The sequence below is a fragment of the Gavialis gangeticus genome, unplaced genomic scaffold (genome assembly GCF_001723915.1).
Source record: "Gavialis gangeticus isolate Ggan-Ray unplaced genomic scaffold, GavGan_comp1, whole genome shotgun sequence".
NCBI lineage: Eukaryota > Metazoa > Chordata > Crocodylia > Gavialidae > Gavialis > Gavialis gangeticus.
Genome location: NW_017728962.1, coordinates 983,161 through 985,388, shown reverse-complemented (window position 1 = coordinate 985,388; position 2,228 = coordinate 983,161). Strand labels below are relative to the sequence as shown.

The window sequence follows — 2,228 nt, the reverse complement described above, 5'->3', positions numbered from 1 at the left end:
GTTGTGCCCAAGGTTATCCTTTCTTTTCTTTTTTTCTTGCTCATTTTTTGCCAAAAACCCTGCTTTTTATAAGGCTAAGAAGTCTACTGAGAATTTCTGAAATGTAGGCTTGTCTATAAACCCTTTTATAATAAGAGTTAAGCTGAATGAAAACCTCTTCAACCTGGCAAGTCAAAACAGATTGTTGAGTTTTAAAAAGAGACCCTTCCTTGGTTTATCTTGTTGACCTGAATTAAGGAATATGCAGTTCATAGAATCATAGAGGAGTAGGGCCAGGAGGGACCTCCCGACGTGCTTTCCAGGTGCTGGCTTCCCCCCAGCCCAGAAGTACATAAAAATTATACTGTTTTTGTCTTTTTATGTACACCATTTTCCCCCTCTCTGAGTGGCTACGGTGGGAATTATAACTGCTGACAATTAATGAACTGGATTGCATGTGTCCTGGATTGTATTTTGCTTTCAGAAGCCCTGATATCCTTTCAAAACTCAATCAGCTGCAGCCTGATGGCATGTCGCAACAGAAGTGTTAAAAATACATATGAACTAGCACCTTCGTTCCCACCTGCTCCCAGCTGTTGAAATGGTTGTTACTTGAATGAGTTTGCTTTAAAAGCACCTAAGAGTGGTATCTAAAAACAGACAGAGAGTAGTAATAAAGGTTGTGTCCTTATTAGACACAATAAGTGGTAGCAGCATGCAACTTAACTCTTTGAAGGGAAAGGCACTAATCTTCCTTTATGCATCTGTAATTCTCTTTAGCATCAATATAAATTGTGGGCTTGCAGTGAGGGAAATATTATGCAAACAGCTATATTTCCTACCTATGACAACTGTCCTGGTGGTAAGATTGCTTCTGTTTTGAGAGCCGTAGTTACGTAAAATAATAAAATGCATATTTCTATAGAACAATTTCAATAAACCATCAGGATTTTGACATTACAGTTCAGTGCTTGCCTGGGGTCTTGGAATGGGTTTGCTTTAGAGCTGACAATTTGGAATTAGCTATTGGCAGTTTGTCAATTTGAGAAGTCTATTAGGGTACTAAAATGGATGTCTCATTTCTCTTACCCATACATATATCTCTCATGCCAAGTAAAATGTCTTTTTACAATATAAATATTTATGCTGCAGAAAATTGAAGTAGACAGCCTGAATCTATCATCTCCCAATTCTGCTGTCTCTCCAGCCCCAAGCTACTGTTTAGTTATAATAGTTGTCTTGCTAAGAACTATTTCTTATCAAAGAATTCAGTGGGCACGGACTGTTTTATTCCTGCTGTGTGGTTGGGAACAGAACAGGCATATTAACCTGTGTGCTGTACTTCTTCCATCTTAGGGTTGTGAAAAGTTAAACTTTTAAACAGTAAGTATATTTATACCAGTAATACATTGCAGTTATTGTTTAGCACCACAGTGCAGCCTGGAAGGGAAGTGGTGCAATGCCCTGGGAAAGCAGCCAGGCGGGTACTGCTTCTGCCTCCCTCTCCCCATGCAAGCAAATGGCGGCAGTGGGGGGACTAGTACCCATTAGACATGGAACGAGTGGTCGAAAAGAAGCCTTGCCTGTCTGTCGCAGCATGTGGCTCTGCCTCCTGTGCTACTGCTGCCAGTCTTGGGCAGTTGTGTGCTGACAGCTGCACTGGGCTGGGAAAAGCCATTGCTGCCTGTGGCTTCGCATGGGCTGTGAACTTGCCACTGCCTCCTTTTCCTCCTCCCATGTGCTGTTGTAGCCACTAAACCAGACTAGCTCTCCTGGGAATGGAAGAGTTGAAACTTTTCTTCTGGGCATGTACTACAACATTCATTAATTTCATTTCAGAAAAGATTTTTGTCCTGATTTACATGCTTTTGTGTAGTGTATATAGAGATGACTGCATAATAGCTTAAAATGAAGTCTTACTCTTGTAAGTTGTGGGAGGGTGGGTATAGGTTTGTGCGTATGTGGGATGTGGGGGAGGTTTTTTGTTTATTTTGGGGGAGGGGGGGTTGCCTTCTGAGGCCTTGGGATCTGGGTCACAACTAAGATTAGGAGGGTTATATTGCTGTGGTGCACCGATGCTTCTGCCAGGTCCCTGGCTAGCGGGTCTTGCTCTTCAGGTCTTCAGCCAAATTTGGCATCAGGAAGGAATGTTTTCTATATGCCAGTTTTGGCACAGACTGTGGAGGAATATGCCTTCTGAGCAAGGGACATGGTCCTTTTCCTAGGATCTTCTGCCCTGTCATTGCAGT

At 42.4% G+C, this 2,228-nt stretch overlaps 1 protein-coding gene across 1 annotated transcript in view; it reads left to right on the top strand.

Annotated features, from left to right (window-relative positions):
• Positions 1 to 469: 469 nt before the first annotated feature.
• RNF2 (ring finger protein 2) overlaps positions 470 to 2,228 on the top strand; it is a 15,164-nt gene continuing 13,405 nt past the window's right edge. Inside the window, exon 1 of the mRNA XM_019501282.1 lies at positions 470 to 1,362. The gene's annotated coding sequence lies outside the window, so the exon portion shown is untranslated. The remainder of the gene's footprint in view (positions 1,363 to 2,228) is intronic.